This window comes from Kogia breviceps, chromosome 9 (genome assembly GCF_026419965.1).
Source record: "Kogia breviceps isolate mKogBre1 chromosome 9, mKogBre1 haplotype 1, whole genome shotgun sequence".
Lineage (NCBI taxonomy): Eukaryota > Metazoa > Chordata > Mammalia > Artiodactyla > Physeteridae > Kogia > Kogia breviceps.
In genome coordinates this window covers 110,279,967-110,302,606 of record NC_081318.1, presented here as the reverse complement: position 1 = coordinate 110,302,606, position 22,640 = coordinate 110,279,967, and the positions used below count along the sequence as shown (strand labels likewise).

Below are 22,640 nucleotides of genomic sequence, written 5' to 3'. Positions count from 1 at the left end.
CTGTTCTTACAGAGTTTGCGTTCCAGTTGACGCATGTATTTCTACATAGTTTTTGTCAATATTTTTGTGTGTGTGTAATGGGAAGTTCATCATTATCAGGGGCACTGCATAATCAGCTTTACTTCAGACACAATGAATAACCTTGAATTAAAAAGCAAAGCAGTATTTTATTGAGTAGCTTTTTTTTTTAACAGTGTGCTAAACTTTTACAAACAATCATTTAACACTCAAAACCAGTATTTATTAACTTCCTCACTTTACAGAGAAGGAAAGTGATTCTGAGACAGGTTAAGAAACTTGCTCAAGAGTAAAGGGTAAGTGACTAGTAGGAATTCAAACTCAGTGGACTAGATTTGAGATTTGGCTCTTTGCACCAGAGGTGACTATGCCCCCAGATCATTGCTCAATTTCACAATGTATTTGTCTTTCTTTCTCTACTCTCTTGTATACACTGTGATTGCTTTGTAGGGATCTATTTATTACCTTATGTTCTTTTTGATGATGTATCTAATTGCCCAAATGCAAACACAAACTGACTGGATTCGTAAGAAGGCACCTAAACTCAGTGAACGCTCAGGGACCATTGGGGTGAATTCAGTGGGGTGGCACTCTCGTATACCTATCTCTCTGCTTCCCTCTTGGTAAAAACAAGTCTCTTGAGGAGAGGAAATTTTGGATGTGTCCCTGGAAAAAGATGCGGGGAGCAGGGAGCATCTTTATGTAAATACAAACTATTGCTACTTCTGGGTGGATTAAATGAACTCTTAGTTTCTTTTTAAGTCAAAGGCTTTTCATCGTATCAGCTAGGAAGTATCTAGGAGATTTCTGCTAGGTCATCTGAGCAGAATATATGCTACTTGTGCTTTATGTTCTTTATATGAAGCATTATATTCTTCATATAAGCAGACAGGCAAGCCCAGAATATGTTCTCAGGGCATTATTTAAAACGTTTCAGTTGACTTCATTGCAGTGCTAATTATAATAGTCATGACATGGAAGCAACCTAAATGTCCATCTACAGATGAATGGATAAAGAAGATGTGGTATATATACACAATGGAATATTACTCAGCCATAAAAAAGAGTGAAATAATGCCCTTTGCAGCAACATGGATGGACCTAGAGATAATTATACTATACACACACACACACACACACACACACACATATATACATACATACATATATATATGAATAACTTTGCCATACACCTGAAACTAACACAACATTGGAAACTAACTATATTTCAATTAAAAATAAAACACTTTTCAGTTGAAAAAAATTGTTAGTATACTAGTGGAATAAAACAAGAAGCAATTCCAAATGGCTATTGGGCCTATGATAAAGCAAGTAAAAGGTAGTTAAGATGGCAAAGAAAGTAAGGCAAGATTCTGGGCACTCTGAAAATGTAGAAAAAACTAAAATAACCCATAAAAATTCTTATCTTGGTGGAGACAGCCCTTATGTTCACAACTTGATTGCTAAATGACACAAATAATATGTGACATAGTCAAAAACAATATGGAGAGTCAGACTGAGCATTATCTCAATAGACTAAAAGTTCCAGAAGCTCTTTTATAGTTTCAAAGGAACCACAGTGATATTTGAGAATGAAAAAAAAAAAAAAAAAAGAAAAAGACACTTTTGGAATGCATTCATTCGTATGGAAACGAAATTGAAATATACAAAATAGAAAAATGAAATTCAGATTGTATTTATTTAAATCTTAATCATTGATTGTTTTTAAGTTCTAAATTAAAATACTGTCTCAAATTCTTTGGTATTTTAAACCAGAATACTAAACATACAGGTCTCCCCTGCGATCAGAAAGTAGGGTGTTCCTGGCAGAACTTTCATGACCCCAAATGATGTAAAGCAAAGAAGCAGTTCCCTTAGGACACAGTTGGCTAATGGATGCACAAAATAAGTTAAGATAAAGCAGAGATGCTCACACAATTCAAAGCAACGGTGGCTGGATATTGAGATGCTGAGTGTAGCTCCCAGAGAAGGAGCTTGGCTGTTCCAGGTGTGGGCTTCAAATCAAACACTGAACAATGCTATTTTCACTTTTCACCTTTTTTCATTAAAGTGAAATCCTCTTTGGATTTATTCTCCTTAGCAAAAACAGGTACTTTAATAAAAGTAGGTCTTTCATAAAAGTGAGGTGGTGTAAAGCAAACTTTCAAAAAGTGAGCATTACCTGTATTACTCAGAGAGACCAAAATCACATATTCTAAATGTTGAACTCAAATTGACAGTACAGGGCTTGTAAAAATAGCTAATAGTCTCAGTCAGAGATTGTCTTCTAGGAAATTCTTACATTTAATTTCAATATCAAGTAAAATTAAATGCAATAAAATCAATTAATAAGGGTAGTGCTTAGATAAAATTATTTTCCACTCTGAGATTTAATTTTTCCCTAAGTTTTTTAGCTAAGTTGGTTAAACGTTAACCAAAATCCAGTTTCTCCACCATCATGTTTTGTGGGGCGCGGCAAAGCGTTGCCGCAAAGCAGGGTAGAAAAAGCTGAGTCATCCATCCTGTAGCCAGTGCGCATGCGTTGAGATATGCTAACAAGGTTTTAGAGCAGTAACCAGTCCGAAGGCGACGTGTAATTATGCCTTCGATATGAACCAATCAGAGACTTGCACAGTATCCCGAATCTTATATAGGCAGCTGCCGTTACGGCTGCGGGGTCTTCCTTCCATCTTTCTCTAACCAAGCTGTACTCCAATAAAGTGTGATACGAGAAGAATCTAGCGTGTGGCGACTGTTATTCTGCTGGTCAGACGCAGCTCGCCATAATGTTTTACGTTAATGATGTTTTACACTGATGGTGTTTCTGTGTGCCTTTCTGGAGTCCACGTGAACACGCATCCTTGAAGGAATACAATGTTTGCTAAGATGTTCTCACACCATTGTGAGAACTGTATTCAGTAAGACCCAGAGGATTCACGTTTGTGTTCTGTGAAATATACTATTTGAGATATGGTTCTGAACTAAGGGTCTACCTTGGCTAGAGAAGAGCTTGTTTGCTGAAAGATGAAGAAATATTAAACTGGGGAGATAGACACAGAAAGAGAGAAGGGAAAGGATTGCAGAAATGGAGAGGGAGAAAGAGGGCTTCTCAAATATTATACAACTCTGTCTACCGTTGAGAATCTGCCACAGGGAAAGAAGAATGGAACACAGCACACTGACAGTTTCTTTTATTAATAGGCCCAGTAAAGATAACTTGAAAGATGTTCTAATGGTGGGCTATTAATGGAAATAGAATTATATTGATGTGTGGGTTTCATTTCATTTATTTAAAAATAAGTAAACAGGGGCTGCCCTGGTGGCGCAGTGGTTGAGAATCTGCCTGCCAATGCAGGGGACGCGGGTTCGAGCCCTGGTCTGGGAAGATCCCACATGCCGCGGAGCAACTAAGCCCGTGCGCCACAACTACTGAGCCTGCACGTCTGGAGCCCGTGCTCCGCAACAAGAGAGGCCGCGATAGTGAGAGGCCCGCGCACCGCGATGAAGAGTGGGCCCTGCTAGGCGCAACGGGAGAAAGCCCTCACACAGAAACGAAGACCCAACACAGCCAATAAATAAATTTAATTGTTTTTAAAAAAGTAAACAATTAGGGCCAGTGGAAGAGTTTGTGAGGATAAATCCTGATAATTTGTTTAAAAATAAATGTCAACGACCTAACCATGCCTGATTTTTTCAGAACGTAATTCTCACATTAAAAATCTTTAGACTTATTTTCTCTCATTGAAAATCTTCTTTTTATTAAAATTCAAGTGTATTTTCCATAAATCAGTGCAGAAAGAAGCAAAATAATAGTGATAAGCTCTCTGCTTCATTTCCTCCTCTTGATGCGAACTGTACTTTTCATCACACCAAGAAAACAGAAGCAATTACAAGAGGAATCCACAGTCTCCACCACCACATCATCCGCTACAGGCATATGAGCTCATCCACTTGGCCTTTCCTCCTGCTTCTTCAGAAGAGCTACTAATGTTCCAATCTAAGACCAATGTCTCCACTCCACTCCTCTCAGTGGAATGATATCTAGTGATAACATTCTAGCTTCCCAACTGAAGGGCATTGCTCCAAACATAGGTAGCTTTCTCTCATGCATCACCACTTATTTTCTGTCTACTGATTCATTTCTTTCACCATGTAAACGTCTTCTATGAAATAAAAATCTCTGTCTTGTCCACACCTCCTTCTCCAGCCCCTGCCCCGTTCTCTCCTTTTTCTGGCCAGTTGCCTCTCCAGGACTGTCTAACCAGTTTTCTGTAATTCCTCTCCCTCGTTTCTCTTGAAAGCATTACACTTAAAGCTTTGGAATAACCAAGTGAAACCTCTTGTGATAATATTCCCAAATGACTTCTGTGTTGTTCAATCGAGTAATCAATTCTGAGTCCCAATCAGATTGCTCTCACCTCCTTGTAATGCGTTCTTCACAAAGCGCCCACAGTACCACATAGCCTGCGCTCTTTTTTCTTTGTTATCACTAGCTATGTCTTATTCATTTTTGCTGGTTTCCTACCCATCACCCCAACTCAAGGTTTGTAGAAATCCACGACTCACAACTCAGAACTCTGAATTTTTCTATGCACTTCACTCCCTCAGTGAACTCATGCAGTCTCAGAGGTTTAAAATACCCTCTCTGCACTAAGGACTCCGCAAAGCATATTTCCAAACCAGATTTCATCAAGTCTGGACTTCATATAACCTGTCTATTTCATATCTCCCCAAGAATGACTCTCGAACACCCAGCTTTAAAACGTTCAAATCTCATCTCAGTTTCTCCTCTCTCAATTTTTTTTAGGTCTGCAAATAATACCTCTTTTTTTTTTTTTTCCCCCGTTGCTCAGGAAAAAAGCACTTGGAATCATATTTGTTTCATTTTTTTTTTTTTTTTTTTTTGCGGTACGCGGGCCTCTCACTGTTGTGGCCTCTCCCTTTGCGGAGCACAGGCTCCGGACGCGCAGGCTCAGCGGCCATGGCTCACGGGCCCAGCTGCTCCGCGGCATGTGGGATCCTCCCGGACCGGGGCACGAACCCGTGTCCCCTGCATCGGCAGGCGGACTCGCAACCACTGCGCCACCAGGGAAGCCCTGTTTCATTTTTTATTTCACACTACAGAACAATAGTTCAAGCCATCACTGACTTGATTTATAGGAATAAGCTGGTCTGGTCTCCTTTCATATGCTCATGTTCACGCCCTTTTATTTATAACATGGTACACACACACACACACACACACACACACACACACGAACAAGAACACACATTACAAGGAGAGTTTTCCACAACCTTATCGTACCTTTCATATTCTATTCTACTGTAAGGCTGAACCAAAAATTTGTAACCTGGCAATTCTTGATAGATATTTTGTTTCCAATGTTTGCCATTAGAATAGGTTTTGAAGGAATGATCTTAAACAAAATGTCATTTTCCTTGTGTTAATGTATTTCCGCCAAGTCAATTCCTAAGTGTTAGATTATTAAGCTAAAAATTAAGTTAACCTATAATTCTGATCCCCTCATTCTCTACAAGTATTATACCAAACTTTACATCCACAACAAAGCATGCGAATATTTGTTGACCACATTGCAACATATTTTTCAATTTTACCCTTCACTTTATATCCTTGCATGAGCATAATGTGCATCTCTTATTATGTAGTAAGATCAGTATCATATATTTAAATATCATGGCTATTTACCTCTTTGTGAGCTGTTTTCATGTATTTTTCTTGATCTTCTTTTGGACCATTTGCTTTCCTGAGGATTCCCTAGAACTCTTAATATTTTAAACAGGAATCATCTCTTGGTGATATATTTGAACATATTTTCCCCTCAGTTTGCCATGTTATCTTAATATTGTCAATGGTGTTTTTCCTTTTTTACAACATCTTTATTGGAGTATAATTGCTTTGCAATGGTGTGTTAGTTGCTGCTGTATAACAAAGTGAATCAGCTGCACATATACATATATCCCCATATCTCTTCCCTCTTGCGTTTCCCTCCCTCCCACCCTCCCTATCCCACCCCTCTAGGTGGTCACAGAGCACCAAGCTGATCTCCCTGTGCTGTGCGGCTGCTTCCCACTAGCTATCTATTTTACATTTGGTAGTGTATCTATGTCAATGACATATGTACTTAAGCACTTTGTATTCTTTGGGTCAATTGTAAATGGTATTGCATCTTTTATTTTCCTTTCCTCTTGTCTGTTTTCAGTATATAGAAATGAAGTATGCCTTCCTGAAAAGCAAAGAGAGGCAGGAACGAGTGGGCAGACAGGGCGAGGCAAGGGTTTTGATATCCACGACCTCAGGGTGGGCTCTGCAGAATAAGGACTGGGGTTCTGGGGATTTGGCCGGTCTGGGGGCTGCAGCAATGTCAGAGTCCCATGTTGGGGTAGAACAAGGGGTCTGCAAGACGAGAACAGATATGTAGACTTGAGTCTCAGGAGGTGGATAGCAGGGTCCTGAGTCTTAGGAGCCAAAGGGGTCAGCGGGCTAGGCGTCCCTCGGGCTAAATTAGATGCTTTGGGCGCGTGCGCTCTCGTACTCCGGAGGACTGCCCGAGCCCCCCCACCCCCCCGGGGGGGGCCCTGCATCTTCTCCCAGCAGTCCAGCTGAGCATCTGCACCCTGGGGTGACGCTGTCCCTGTGGCTGGGTGGGCGGCAGACCCGCGCAAGGCTGGACCTCAGGCCCAGGGAGGGAGGGGTACGGTATTCGGTATTGGGGCGAGCCTGCGGTGGCAGAGGTCTACGTACGTGACGTTGCACCAGCCCGAAGCGCGCCGTGCGTTCTCCCGGGGAAGTTGTCCCTGGATCACGGGACCCTGGCGGTGGCGGGCTGCACAGGCTCCCGGCAGGGGCGGTGTGGACGGTGACCTGTGCTCGCACACAGGCTTCTTGGTGGCGGCAGCAGCGGCCTTAGCGTCTCATGTCCGTCTCTGGGGTCCGCGCTGATAGCCTCGGTTCACGCCCGTCTCAGGAGCTCCTTTATGTGGCGCTCTGAATCCCCTCTCCTCGCGCACCCCAAAACAATGGTCTCTTGCCTCTGGGGCAGCTGCAGACTTTTCCCGGACTCCCTCCCGGCCAGTGGTGGCGCACTAGCCCCTTCAGGCTGTGTTCACGCCGCCAACCTCAGTCCTCTTCCTGCTTCCGACCGAAGCCCGAGGCTCAGCTCCCAGCCCCGCCCACCCCGGCAGGTGAGCAGACGAGCCTCTCGGGCTGGTGAGCGCCGGTCGGCACCGACCCTCTGCGGGAATCTCTCCGCTTTGCCCTCCGCACCCTGTGGCTGCGCTCTCCTCCGCGGCTCCGAAGCTTCCCCCTCCGCCACCCGCAGTCTCCGCCCGCGAAGGGGCTCCTAGTGTGTGGAAACCTTTCCTCCTCCCCGGCTCCCTCCCACTGGTGCAGGGCCCGTCCCTTTTGTCACTGTTTTTTCTTTAGCCCTACCCAGGTACGTGGGGAGTTTCTTGCCTTTTGGGAGGTCTGAGGTCTTCTGCCAGCGTTCAGTGGGTGTTCCTTAGGAGCAGTTCCACGTGTAGATGTATTTGTGATGTATTTGTGGGGAGGAAGGTGATCTCCACGTCTTACTCTTCCTCTATGCTGAAGGTCTCTTGTCAATGGTGTTTTTAACATATAGAAAGTTTGTGGGGTTTGTTGTTTTGTTATTTTTTTTTCATGTTTTCTGTTTTAATGGGGCCATCATTTTCTTTGATGGCTTCTGGACTTGTGTGTCATAGTAGAAAAGTTTTCCCCATTTCAGTGTCATAAAGAAGTTTTCCCAAGTTTTCCTCCTCAATATGATGGCTTCATATTATATATTTAAATTGTTCATGCAGTCAAGAATTTATTTTGTTACATGGTATGATATATAAATCTAACTTTGTTTTAATTTCCAAATGATTGTCTGGTTATCTTTACATCTTGTATTGAATTATGATTTTGTATGCACAATTATCATACCATAAATTCCTATCAGTAATTGTGTAGAATTCTGGAGTTTTGCTATATCTGGTTGGTCTTTGCCTCTTTTTGTACATGGGTACAACACTTTTTTTTTTTTTTTTTTTTGCTGTACGTGGGCTTCTCAGTGTTGTGGCCTCTTCCGTTGCGGAGCACAGGCTCCGGACGCGCAGGCGCAGCGGCCACGGCTCACGGGCCCAGCCGCTCTGCGGCACGTGGGATCCTCCCGGACCGGGGCACGAACCCGCGTCCCCTGCATTGGCAGGCGGACTCTCAACCACTGTGCCACCAGGGAAGCCCTACAACACTCTTTTGATAGTTTGTTTACTAATATGTCTTCATAAATGATAGGGTTAGTCCTAGCTATTGATCTTTTTCACAATTATCTGACTGTTCTTTTCTACTTATATTTCCATATAAATTTCAGGATGAGATTTTCTAGTTCCAATTTTAAGATACCTTTGTTATCTACATTGGGATTTTATTGAACTTATAAATTAATCTTTATAAAGAGGAAATTTTTATGCAAAACGATGTATTTAAATTTATTTCATTTTCATCCTTCAGTAGCTTTTTAAAAAAATATTTTCTTGAATTATAATTTGTATTTGTTTGATACCTTACTATTGGTAAAGCTATAGATTTAAAATACATTAATTTTGTACCTTGTTTTTCACTGATTTTTAGCATTTTAATGAATTTAATTTTAAGCAAAAAAACCTCTCATATCTTCAGCAATTTTCATACTCCAATACCTTTCATTTTTCTAGTTTGATTGTCTAAAATTTCCAGTGAACATTCAATAGCCGTGGTCAGCATCAGTGTTTCATTCTTCTTTTTGACTTTCACAGGACTTCACCTAATGTGCCCCCATTAAGCAGATTACTACCTTTGGATTAACAGGTATATTCTTTTATGCTATGGGCATATCCATTCGTCCTTAACAATATGTACACAATATATTTATTGTATCTACATTTTTAAAAATTAAATCAGAGATCTTTGTTTAATTTTGTCACAGACCTTTGGGCATCTTTAGGTATATTTGATTTTAACTTATTAAAATAACAGATTTCTTAATATTGAAACTTCCATTCACTCGGAAGAATTTCACTCGTTCATAACTGGTTCTGTTCTCTATCCCTCTCTCTCGCTCCCTCTCTCTTTTGTTTTTTAGTATTTTGAAACAATATTTCGTATGAAAATTGATATGTTTTATTTTGTTCTGTCTTTCCTACTCTTGTATGACTTTAGTATAAATATTATTATAATTATTTCTTATAAAGATGCCCATATTTCAAAATGTATACATATTGTAACATACAATTATATATATTTATAATTATAAAATATAATTATTATATTATATATTATATTATGATATATTTATAATATAATGATAATGTATTATATTATACTATATTTTATATAATAATTATATAAAATAATAATACAATTATTATTATATGGTTATATTATATATGATTATATATTATTTATATGTATTATATGCTATATATTTAATATGTATAAATTATATATAGTACATATAATATATATAACATACGTTTATATGATATATAAATACACATGTATACACATATATGTGTGTATATGTATATATATACAATGGCATTTGATTTTCTAATTTTATTTTATTGAATTATAGCTGATTTACAATGTTGTGTTAACTTCTACTGTATGGCAAAGTGATTCATTATATATATATTCTTTTTCATATTCTTTTCCTTTATGGTTTATCACAGGATATTGAATATAGTTCCCTGTGCTATACAGTAGGACATTGTTGTTTATCCATTCTCTGTATAATAGTTTGCATCTGCTAATCCCAAACTCCCAATCCATCCCTCCACCACCACTCCCCTTGGTAACCACAATTGTTTTCTCTATGTCTGTGAGTCTGTTTCCATTTCATAGGTAAGTTCATTTGTGTCATTTTTTAGGTTCCACATGTAAGTGATATCATATGGTATTTGTCTTTCTCTTTCTGAGGTACTTCACTTAGTATAATAATCTCTAGGTCAATCCATGTTGCTGCAGATGGCAGTATTTCACTTTTTATGGCTGAGTAATATTCCACTGTATATGTATACCACTTCTTCTTTATCCATTCATCTGTGGCATGGCTATTGTAAATAGTGTTGCAATGAACAATGAGGTACATGTATCTTTTCTAATTATAGTTTTCTCTAGATATATGTCCAGGAATAGGATTGCAGGATTATATGGCAACTCTTAGTTTTTTGAGAAATGTCTTTTCTGTTTTCCATAGTGGCTGCACCAATTCACATTCCCATCAACAGTGTAAGAAAGCTTCCTTTTCTCCACACTCTCTCCAGCATTTGTTTTTTGTAGACTTTTTAATGATAGCCATTCTGGCTGGTGTGAGGTGGTACCTCATCATGGTTTTGATTTGCATTTCTCTAATAATTAGCAACGTTGAGCATCTTTTCATGTGCCTGTTGGCCATCTGCATGTCTTTGGAGAAATGTCTATATTTAGGTCTTCTGCCCATTTTTTGATTGGGTTGTTTGTTTTTTTTGTTATTGAGTTGTATGAACTGTTTGTATATTTTGGAAATTAAGCCCTTGCTGGTGGCATCATTTGCAAATATTTTCTCCCAGTCCATAGGTTTTCTTTTTATTTTGTTTATGGTTTCCTTTGTTGTACAAAAACTTATAAGTTCAATTAGGTTCCATTTTTGCTTTTATTTCTATTGCCTTGGGGGACCGACCTAAGAAAACATTGATATGATTTAAGTCAGCTAATATTTTGCCTATGTTCTCGTCTAAGCGTTTTATTGTGTCATGTCTTATATTTAAGTCTTTAAGTCATGGTATCTAATTTTAAGTACAAGTTTTGGGGTTAAATATCTTGACTCAAATATTTAGTATAGCAACTTGAACCCAGAATGTCTCCTGACTTCATGATTAACAATTCACCCCAAGTCAAAATAGATTAAACCGTTTTCTACTTTTTGCTTTACAACTCATTAAAATTCAGTGAACACATTTGCTTTAATGTGTCGTAGGCGATTTGATAGCTGGATTTCACAGACTTTTAATTGTTCATCACTTAACGCAAAACCTCCCATGTTTCATCATCACATGCAGGCTTGATATGTTTGATATAATCACATGAATATTAGAAGAATATTACAACTTCAAGATACTTTTCTTATGAAAAGGCTAATTAGTTTGAGCTACAGAATAAATAATTGATTATGTGGGTAATGAAGCAACTATCTAAAGATTAAAAAAAAGAGCATGCAATTGACATTTCCCCTTGGCACACTCTTCATAGATTAATAGGAACTCAAACTTTTCTTCTGAATATCAGTTGTAATTGTTTTTTTTTAATGTGATAGTCTTTTACAAAGAAAACCTTAAAAATATTTTTATTGTTCATAATTATGGATTTTTAGAGGCTTTTCAAAAAGATTGTGCTTAATCCAATTTGTCTACATGAATAGATTAAATGGTGCAGCCCATTAAAAATCATTTTCTTAGCTCTAGGGCCTAGATCGGAAACATCATTTAGACAGAAACTAATGAAATTATCCTTATCTGAATGCTCTAAAGGAGATAAGGAAGGAAATGTCAATTCTGCTATTTCTATAGGGCAACAAGTCACAGTACTCAACACATAATCAAAGGAAACATTTAAAATAATCTCTGCGGACTAATTAAAAGTTCAATTAAGGAGACTATAATGATCTTCACTGATGAACTTTTATAAAAGACACATTTGAATAGATAAAGTTTTGCTCTGAAAAAAATTATAATCAAGCATTACAATTCAAGTAGAAGTCCATTTGCAGTTGAAGTGGTTTTGACCGCAGTTTTCATTTCATTGCTACATCGAAAAAAGCATATGGGTAAGGATCTAGAGCCTAGAGCAGGCTGTGAAATTCCTTTGGACAGAGGCCCTGTGTTGATTTATTCTGTAGAGCTATAATCCACCTTCTGTTCATTGTCTGTACTGTGTCCCAGAAGAGGCTGTCTGGTTTGGAGACATAGTGGGTGCCCTCATGGAGCCTCTGATACAACCAAAAAGAAATTTTTTAAAGTTTCCTCCTGAAGAGGGCTTTACAAACAGGCAACACACTTTGTTATCCGGCGTCTTATCAGATTTTCATGTTATTTCTAAGAGTTAAAGAGGACAGTTGTTACTTTTCTTAATACGCAAATACTACCACCACCACCACCACATGTGAACAACAAATGCTGCAGCCCAGATGATGCTGAAAACTCAGCCTCTGCGCACCAGCGCTGAATCAAATCTCAGAGACCGAGTTTTGGGTGAAGTAGAGAAGAATAGATTTACTGCTTTGCCAGGCAAAAGGGAACACAGAGGGCTCCTTCCCTGGAAAACCGTGTGTCCCAACTTGTGGGGGAGGGGGGTGGATTTAGTGAGGAGTTTTATAGCAGTGGTTCAAGGGTGGGGTTGCTGATAAGAATCAGAGTGTATGCAGGGCCTGCACTCCTTTAACCTGGACGCTGGTGGTCAAGGTTAGCAAACTGTGACCTTCTCTCTCTGGAACATTTTCCATTTGGTCGGAGTTTCAGTTCTTCAGAATAGCTCAAAGATATGGTTATGTGTATCCTTTTGGGGGGAACGAGGCCCCTGCCGCAAGGCTGCACTATTGTTTCTTGACTGCTCTTCCTTTTTCTCTGCATCCCCTCCCTTCCTTGATTAGCAACTGTTTGAAAGACTTCCATGCCCAGGAGCCGCACAGAGTCCTGCTTGTTTTCACAAGGAGGTTAAGTGATTTGAACTCAATCACAAAGTCAATCATGAACAAAGAGCTTGCAGACCAGGATCTCCCAATGCTTTACACATGCAAGTTCTTTCCACCGCATGAGTGGCCTCAATGAGGGGAGAGGAGAGTCTGTTTTCTAAGTGTCTCCTAAAGCCTTGAGAGATATTTAAGAAGTGCTATTACCTGGTGACTAAAAGAACAGTTAAATCCACAAATGGTTTAATTTTCCCAGTCTCCCTTCCCTTTGAAGAACCTGAAATTATGCATTTGTACTGAAGGGGTATGTGGATTTTTTTGGAATCAAAAGTCCTTGCTGAAAGAGATGAGAAATGATTGGCAAGTTTGGGGGACCTGAGGTGTCACTTTGTCCCAAGGGCTTTGTATAGTCACAAAAAAGAGCGACTAAGGAGTAGGAGACTATAAAGGCATTAACAAAATTGTAGAGGCATCTGCAGTTTACAAAGCCAGGTCATTATTATCACATTTAATTGTCAGAGGTAGATATCATTGTCCTCGGTTTGCAGACAGGAACCCTAAGGCTCAGACAAGCACAATTAATTTCCCCAAGGTCAGAGAGCTAGAGGGGGCCAGACTGGGCTTCAAGCCCACATCCATGGACTCACGTGTAGAGTTGTTGCCTGCGTTGAAGCAGTTCCCGGAGTGTTAAGCATGGACAAGTGCACGTGCCCACTGACACCGACATTTGAAAATCCCTCACCATCTTCTGACTTTGCAAAAAGCTGGGTTTTATTCTGTTTAAAGTGGATGAGCCAGATTTGTTTATTTCCCTTCGTCTCTCCCACGCTCTCTGCCTCATTCACAACCTTTTTCTTAGATTGATGGAGCCTGGCCCCTGCACTCAGCTGGGGAGGGATAAAGGAGACACACGGAAAGGAAGTCAGCACAGCTCAGGGCCATCCAGACAGGAAGCTACCAGCACAGGTGGCTACTGGACATTTGAAATGCACTATTGTGACTGAAGAACTGAATTCCTCACTTTAGTTAATTTAAGTTTAAAAACAAATACTCAGTTCAGTTACTGGAAAACTTTGAAGCATGTTTGGAACAAATTGGGTATGCTAATCTGCTTTATCGACTACAAAATCAATGAAATCTCTATACAGACCAAATATTGAGATGTGCAAAATATGTTAAATATTTTATTATTATATTTTTATAACTACTGTTGAAATTGTAATATTTTTGCCTATACTGGGGTAAACTTTAAAAAGATATCATAAAAATCATTTTCCATTTCCTTTTACTTGTTAAAACATTCTTATGAGAAAATTTTAAATTGCATATGTGGCTCATATTTTATTTCCATTGGTCATATTTTATTTTATTTTATTATTTACTGGGCTAATAAAAGAAACACACATATTTAAGAAATACTATTAACATGGATATTTAATATTGTTGAACATTAATATATTCGATATATTATATATAGATTATACTATAGAGAGAGATCTTATTTTCCAACACATAGTTTCTTTTCACCTTTACTCTAAATTCTTCAGTTCTGTTTTTATTTTGAAAGGTTTTGAAATAGAAACAAACAAACAACAAGACAAAAAACCTATTTGTCCTATGGCATGCAAAACATAATCTGTCTTATCTGAGTCTATGTTAATTTTAATTGTTTATTGTCACATTGATTCAATACTTGTGAGAGTATTTTTTTCTCTAGCACCTGTGAACCTTTCTTAGTCCACTGCGCACATGTTCTTTGATAGTTAATCTCTTAATGATCATATAGTCATATTCTAATAATAATATTATTATTAATAATAATAACTTTCTGGATTTCTTTTTTAAGGTTAGCTTTGAGTTTTCCCTGATGGCATCTAAATGTAACAATGATTTGTCTTTCACCTCATAGAAAGAGATGCTACAAAAATTAGGCTTTTTTGTTTTATATGTAACTAGTATAAGAGATGCATAGGAAGTTTTAAATTTGAAGAGATATTCAGCCCTCCCTAATTTTCTACAGGCAAAATTTTACTAACATGAATATTTCAGAGATTGTCTGCTTCACGGGAAGTCCCTAGAGATTTCTCAGTATCCTCATCATCTGTAACATGTTTATGCCCCAAGGTGAAACATAGATCAAAGCTTGTATGAATAGTTATGTTCTGATTCCCAAAAGGATACTGTACTTTCCTTTGTTTTACTATTAGAAGTTACGGTAATAAATAAACTACCTCCATTAATAAGCTGGGAGAATGGGACTTAATTTTTTTTTTTCAATTTTCTCTGATGCTTCCTTCACACTCTGCTGTAAAGCATAGATTAGATTTTTTGTCTTCAACGAAATACTAGCTCAGAGCCCCATGGAACGTGACAGTACCAGCTACTTCAAGCTACTGCCCCTTCAAAGAGGAGATTGGAGTCAGTATGCTTACACAGCTTTCACGTTGTAACAGTGGGTTTTGAGTCAGATTTTCCAGGGCTTTTGTAGAAGAATACTAATCCAAGATCCAGTGGGACAAGAATTAATTATGGAAGTCTGAAAGAACTGAGGAGTAAAATAAATTTAATATGTTTATTTGTTTGGAATACAGTTGATGTTGTTTTAAGATTCTATTTTCTGGGTATAAGAGAAAGACCACTTTTTCTTCTTAAGCTAGTGGTAATAACCCACAGTAATTTAGTAGGGTCTACTTTTGTAAACTAAAATAACAGATTTTAAAATGAGACCTGATTCTCACTGCTGTCCCAGAATTCAAAGACTTTTACTAAGTCTCCTTGCTCATCATGGCAATGTAATTATTTTCAAGGGCCCAATAAGAGTATGCCCTCCCTTTTGCAGAAGAGATGGATAAATAAATTATGCTGTTGTATCCTCACACAGAAGAAAAGGGGCAAGAGAGCTTTCTGGGGTCTCTTTTGTAAGGGCATCAATCCCCTTCATGAAGGCTCTAACATCAGAACCTGAACACCTTCCAAAGTCCTTACCTCTTAATACCACCATGCTGGGAATTATGAATTCAGGGGAATGGGCACTGTCTATAACATTTCACCCCAACCCCTCAAATTCATGTTATTCTCACATGACAAATGCATTCATTCTATCCCAACAATGCCCAAATTCTTGCCTTGTACCAGCATCAACTCTAAAGTCTAAGTCAAAAGTCTCATCTAAATCAGGTATGGGTGAGACTGGAGGTGTGATTTATCCTGAGGCAAATTCCTCTTCAACTGTGACACTGTGAACCAAACAGGTTATGTGCTTCCAAATTACAATGGTGCAATAGATATGAGGTAGACCTATCTATTCCAAAAGTGGGAAATAAGAAGGAAGAAAGAGGTAACAGGTCCCACGTAAGTTCAAAACCTAACAGGGCAAACAATATTAAGGCCTGAGAATTTTCCTCTTTGCATGGATGTTCTGGACCTACCAAGGTGGTACCTCACCCTCATATTTCAGTGGGAAGGCTCTTTGCCTGGGCCCTGCCCACCTCTAGGTTCATTGCTGGGACCCATTGCTCTCCCATGCTGTCCTATCCCTTGAAACCTAGGTGGAGGCAGCCAAACCCTCTGGACCTCATGCACTCTGGGCCTGTGATGGTCATGTCCATGGCTAACAACAGTAATTAAAAGGCTCCAAAGGAGGAACACAGAGCTTAGAATTGGCGAAGGATGAATTTCTCTTCATCTGACACACCTTTGGCCATTCCAGTGGACATGTGTCCCCTTTCATGGGAATCTTTGATGTTAATCTATACCTTACTACTTATTAGAGTGCATTCTGGGGTGACAGGGTGAACAAAATTCACCCTGGCAAACTCATCACCACCGAGCGCACCCTGGCCTAGGAGTGCGTCCTGTAATGTGTCAGGATAGTGTGGGGTTGGAATCTAAATTATCTGCGGCAATGGTGTTAGAAGATGAAGTTTGCAGATCCCAAAATACCAGGCCAAGGGATCTGTTCTCTAACTCGCTGTCTTTAACAGATTTGAAGCATGTGCTTGAAATAGCTTTTTGTTTCTTTGCTTGTTTTAATCACAATGACTGTATCAGCTTTGCGTAACATAGCTAGGTGAATGAAAGAAGATAAAAAAGAAAAGTGAAATGTTCTGTAAAGGTAACTTTCTATAGAGGAGTTTCATCTCTGAGGAAGCAAAATATAATTTTCCCCTATTCCTACCAATTCACAAGTTAAATAGAATAGATTAATATGAGAACACTTCTTACCAATTCCAGGGAAAACAACTTCTTTATTTTGAAACTTTGATTCTTTAGTATTGTGCTGAGTGTTAATTTGTCTCAAATGAAATATTTGCCCACCTTACTTTTGTTCTTTATCACAGTTTATATCCAGTATGTGTGTGATGTACACAAAACCAATTCACTTCATTTTGCAATTAATAATGAAGTTTACATTCAGATATAATATCCCAATGGAACTTAACTGTGTAGCATACCAAACAAAATAATGAAGATTCAATACTGTATTTACAGAACAGGAATTGGACCAATGTTTTATTTCTGTGTTCTACATTTTAAGTAATCTAACCATATAATAAGTATATAATTGTAATTTGTGTATGCAAAACTTTGGGGCAATATGAGTGTGATAATATGACCCCATATTTGTATAAATTAAATGTTTATTTAGGGAAAAGAGTTATAGACGTATGGAAAGCAAGAATATCGTATTTGGAGCCAAGACATCTAGTATAAAAGATAAGAGTGAGACATCAGGCAACAGGTCAGACTAAGCTTCCAGACCTTCCTCAAATCACATATGTAAAGAAGCAATAGATAATGTTCAAAATAATGACAAGAATTTTATAAATAAATGTAGCAGAAATTTAAATCTGCTTTCCTAGTAATTTATAGATCAAGCAGACTTATAATTAGTAAACCTATTAAAGATTTAAAATCTACACACACACACACATATTGTTTAGTCTAAAAGTACCATCATTACAAATTGTTCTACAATATTATAAAACTTATTTTGTAGCTTTAATTATTAAAATAGCATGGAATTATCATAGAAATAAGAAAAATAATGGAAAGCTGTTTTTTACCAGATATTGAAATATGCACTGCTGGTAAAAATGGAGAGTAAAATACATTTTTTCTGTGAAAATTTTATCCTTTGGAAAAAAGAAGTATAATTACTACCCCACACAATTTTAAAAATGAGTTATAGAATAATTAATGACATATATATCTGGTGAACTTTTTAAATATTAGAAAAATATGAGAATATCATTATTATCTATATAATGAAGAAGTCAGAATATATAAAGAAAAATTTTACACTAATAAGAAAAAATACCATCTCTAGAAAAATGAGATTATTATTACACATATAATTTATAGGAAAGGAGAACCATATGGCCAATAAACCTATGAAATTATGCTTAAACTTAATAGTAGTCAGAAAATGAAAACATAGCAAAAAGCAGTTCCATTCCACATGCATAAGTTTGGAAGAGATGCAGACATTTAGAAATTCATATACTCCGTGGAGAGGACTATAATTTAGGAGGGCTATTTTGAAGACCCATGTGGCAAGAGTTAATAAATGTTTTTAAGATGAAAGTAACTATTACCCCAAACTTCTAATTCTAGCAATTGCAAATTTAGCAAAAATCTAAATGTTAATATTAAAATATTATATTACAATAGAGTAGTATAATATAAAAAACTATGTCTGTGTCAACTTTAAATCTTGAAAATATCATTATCATTCAACAATTATTTCCCAATGACATGTCAACTATGACTTTATTTACAAAAGTCTAATAATCTAATAGCACAGTGACTTAAGTATTTGGTTGTGTATCACGTTATGTAGAAAATATAACAATATTTATGTTAATCAGTTATCTAAACCTAAAGTTTGCACAGGGAACTGAGATTAGGAGTAAAATGAGGAAGGGGTACAAAAAAGCATTAATGTCTCTGTAATTTTTTATTTCCTTAAAATCAATTTATCTGAATAAAAAATTGACATAAATGTAACATTTGTTAAATCTGCTTATTGGCTGCCTGAATGTATATATATAGTATCACATATACACATGTACATAATAGAATTGTGTTTATATATACATAGTCCTACATTTGTATATATACATATATATGATATAAACATATAACATTTAAAAATTAAATCAGATTAATATAGGTTTTCTGAGATTGGATAGCTCAATGTAAAGTCAAAAATTCATGATTTTGTGAAAGTTTATTGAAATAATCCCTAAAGATTAGTAGGACACAGAAGGGCATGTAGGAAAAAGGAAGAGACCACTTGAGACAAAAAGTTAATAAACAATGAAACAAGAAGTCCATATATTGTGCTCAGGAAACATCTATAAGTTTGACTGGTAGGAACTTATATATCGTGGTTGATATCATTTCTCAAACCAGTAAACAAAAGCCAAAAAATGCATGTGTTCTTTGAAAGGCTGAGAGCTTCTAGATAACAGTGGGATAAAGACAGTGTGTTGTATGTATATAAATTACTTTTCCTGGTGTTATAATGTTTTTCAGGTTTTATCTAGCATCAGCAGGACACAGATTTATTTATTTATTTTTGGACTGTGATAATATAGGCATACCTTGAAGATAGTGTGGGCTCATTTCCAGATTATAACAATCAGGCAAATATTGTAATAAAGGGAGTCACAGGAATTTTCTTTGGTTTCCCAGTGCATATGAAATGTATGATTACACTCTAGTCTGTTAAGGGTGCAATAGCATTATGTCTAAGGAACTAATACATATACCTTAATTAAAAGATACTAACCATGTCTAAAAAATGCTAAGCCTCATCGGAGCGTTCAGTGAGTTGTAATCTTTTTACAGGTGGAGGGTTTTGCCTTGATGCTGCTGGCTGATAACTGATCAGCGTTCACCGCAGCGGAAGGCTGGGGTGACCGTGTAGCAATTTCTTAAAATAAGACAGCAAGGAAGTTCGACACATCAGTTGACTCTTCCTTTCGTGAATAATTTCTCTGTAGAATGCAATGCTCTTTGATAGCACTTTATCCACTAATCACCACCAATTACTCCTCATGCAAATAAATAAATGAATAATAAATGAAAGAATGGATAAGTCAGTAAATAAATAATAGGATAACATAGAACTCACAGGCAGCACCGTTACTCAGCATCTCATGCTCACTGCTAGCTCAGTGAGAAATACCATTCAGTCCTCAGGCAATTGCTTCTCCACATCTTGTGCCTTACGTCCCCTAAAGAAAAAAGAATGCCATAAAAGTTTGGGCATTATGCCTGTACCAACACAGATAGATGATAACATGAAGGTCTAGTCAACCTACAATTAATTTTATAAACCTATATATGTCGGGCTCATAAAGTGGGCAGTGCGAGAGCACTGAGAAGCTTTGAATGGCAGGCGTGTTTAAGAGGAGAGAGAAATTATTTAACTTGTTACATCCTGTTGCACTGCAACTGTTGTGATAACCGCACCACCTCCTGAGTTCCTAGAAGCTCACAAATAGGAAAGTGTAGAGAAGCATGAAAATGGGTGCTGTGCCTTCCTCTGAAATGATCCATTATTAAGAACCTAGTACCTTTAGGGTATTTGTGAAAAATACCCCTGAAGATTAGAGTTTAAGAACATAAATACATATATTTAATATAATAATAGGTATACTATTGAATTTGTATGAATGTAGTTCCACGTTTAACATGCTTGAAGGGTCATACCAATTGTTTACAAGACTTCACATTGACATGGAATGTGAATATTTTTATTTTTATAAAATACTGAATAAGATCTAAAGTATAAAAAAGTGTTCGCTTTATTTACGTTCAATTCTAATTTTAAATATTTGTCAGTTAAGACGTGTATTTGCCTTTCTATACAATAAGTAATTTAGAATGTTAGAAAAAAATGACTTTGGAAACCTATATAAAACATTGTAAGTCTATAACAGCTGTATTTTTGAAGATATATCCAGATTTTGCACACTTGGAATACATCTGCATTTTAAATTATTTTTGCCATTAGTTTTAATAGAATACACATTACATGAACATCTTGATAAAAATAACATAATTTGTAAATTGGCTACAGTGGAGGTAGTAGGAATAAATTATATGAAATAAGCATACATACATTTATGAATTATATAGGTATTTATTTTACTATTCATTCCAATATGTCCTGTTCAAAAATAGAATACCCAGACACATGAAATAAATAAGTAAACAAATAATAAATAAATAGGTGTAACAGCCCTAGATTTTTTCCAACTTTTGGTGACATAAGTATAGATATGCACATATTTTTCAATTTTTTTTATATGTGGGGATTTGTGGTTATTCTAGTAGGGTGGGATACTTTTTAAACTAAGACTTTATTAGTTTGGTTGATAGTTTTAAATATTTTAATAATTTGATATGTGGTTTTGTGTGTAGCCTTGCTTTGGACACTGGAAAGATTAGGGATAAGTCTGCAGAAAGGGCCTTGGGAAGATAAGATCTCAACCACATGTTACAGTTGGATCAGGAACCATGGTTAAGAGTCGACTGGGGCAGGGGCTTCCCTGGTGGCGCAGTGGTTGAGAATCTGCCTGCCGATGCAGGGGACACGGGTTCGTGCCCCAGTCCGGGAAGATCCCACATGCCGCGAAGCAACTAGGCCCGTGAGCCACAACTACGGAGCCTGTGCATCTGGAACCCGTGCTCTGCAACAAGAGAGGCCGCCATAGTGAGAGGCCTGTGCACCGCGATGAAGAGTGGCCCCCGCTTGCCAACTAGAGAGAGCCCTCGCACAGAAACGAAGATCCAACACAGCCATTTAAAAAAAAAAAAAAAAAAAAAAAAAAGAGTCAACTGGGAGAGTAGGAGCATAAGGGGTGTTTCAAGGTGGAGTCCTGAGCAGACAACATAGTGAAACTAGAACAGAAGCGCCCCACACAGCCTAGCATCCCTAGAGTATAATGTGATAAAAAGGGATTAGCAGAAGATGAAAATGCTGCAGGTAAGCTTAGCTTATATGCCAGCTAAGACGTGACAGTGTTTTTTTTTTTTTTTTTTTTTTTGCGGTACTCGGGCCTCTCGCTGCGGCCTCTCCCATTGCGGAGCACAGGCTCCGGACGCGCAGGCTCAGCGGCCATGGCTCATGGGCCCAGCCGCTCCGCGGCATGTGGGATCTTCCCGGACCGGGGCACGAACCCGTGACCCCTGCATCGGCAGGCGGATTCTCAACCACTGCGCCACCAGGGAAGCCCTGGCAGTGTTCTTGAACTCACACTTGGCAAGTGTTCGCAGAGAAATAAATCAGGACGCACAGGTACCAACTTAGAAAGTTAGTCTAGGAACGCAAAACCATGTCGGGAGGGAAAAGCATTTGGAAGTAAAATGAAAAATAACTGAAAATTGATGAGTTGAGGGGATGAGGGAAAGGCAGGACTTTAGTCACATACGTACGTGATTGTGATCCGGATGGATACCCCACCTTGTAGAATAGATCATTTCAGTTTTGAACATATTCAGTCGCATTGTCCTAAGATATCTTAGGACTTTGATTTTCACGCCTGGGAAGCTAATATTTCCAAAAGTTAAAAAGTATCGATTTTCAACGCGAACCAAGTTTTAAAATGATCCCTCGGGTGTCGATTTCAGGAAGGGGGTCATAAGTATTCTATGAGCAAGATGACATGTCAGGAGTTAACTCCCTCAATATGTGCGAGAGAGCCTGCTGAACAATCACTGGTGGAATTGAGCTGAGGAATCTCTGGTTATGCAGGCTATCATTGAAGGCATATGTTTTAATGAGCCAAGCAGTGACTGAGAAAATGAACATTGAACTTGATTTCGTTGTAATTAATTTAAATTTACATAACCATATTTGGCTAGAATCTACCATATTGAACAATG

The 22,640-nt window shown here is 37.8% G+C and overlaps 1 long non-coding RNA gene across 1 annotated transcript in view; it reads left to right on the top strand.

Annotated features, from left to right (window-relative positions):
- The first annotated feature begins 7,189 nt into the window (after positions 1-7,189).
- The window catches only part of LOC131762613 (uncharacterized), a 60,613-nt gene continuing 45,162 nt past the window's right edge, over positions 7,190-22,640 (top strand). Inside the window, exons 1-2 of the long non-coding RNA XR_010842349.1 lie at positions 7,190-7,472; positions 8,833-8,884. This is a non-coding gene — a long non-coding RNA (uncharacterized lncRNA). The remainder of the gene's footprint in view (positions 7,473-8,832; positions 8,885-22,640) is intronic.